The following is a 375-nucleotide window of genomic DNA, read 5'->3' on the forward strand; positions in this document are numbered from 1 at the left end:
GACTACACATATTGGTGTATTTCCGCCACCTACTGTACGGGTTATTAAAACATTTATTACATTGCGGGAAGAGGCACATTGCATATTGGGATATGTAGTATTTACTTAGCTAGTTTTACATTTAGTTTTGGTTTACAGAGGGAATGAACTGTATTATATTTTCATGGTTACACACAGTTCTGCCTAAAAACGCCCAAATATGCTGATGACAGTGAGTATGACCAGATAATTTGCATGATCATTTTTGAGGAAACAGGTGATATAGAGTACCACAGTATGAGTCATAATACCCATAACACCTAGCAGTCAAACAGGGAAATTGTTCCAATCGTTTTTCCACCATTAATTTTTCCCATATGAGATTTTAGAAACACT

Source organism: Oncorhynchus gorbuscha, linkage group LG16 (assembly GCF_021184085.1).
Source record: "Oncorhynchus gorbuscha isolate QuinsamMale2020 ecotype Even-year linkage group LG16, OgorEven_v1.0, whole genome shotgun sequence".
Taxonomy (NCBI): domain Eukaryota; kingdom Metazoa; phylum Chordata; class Actinopteri; order Salmoniformes; family Salmonidae; genus Oncorhynchus; species Oncorhynchus gorbuscha.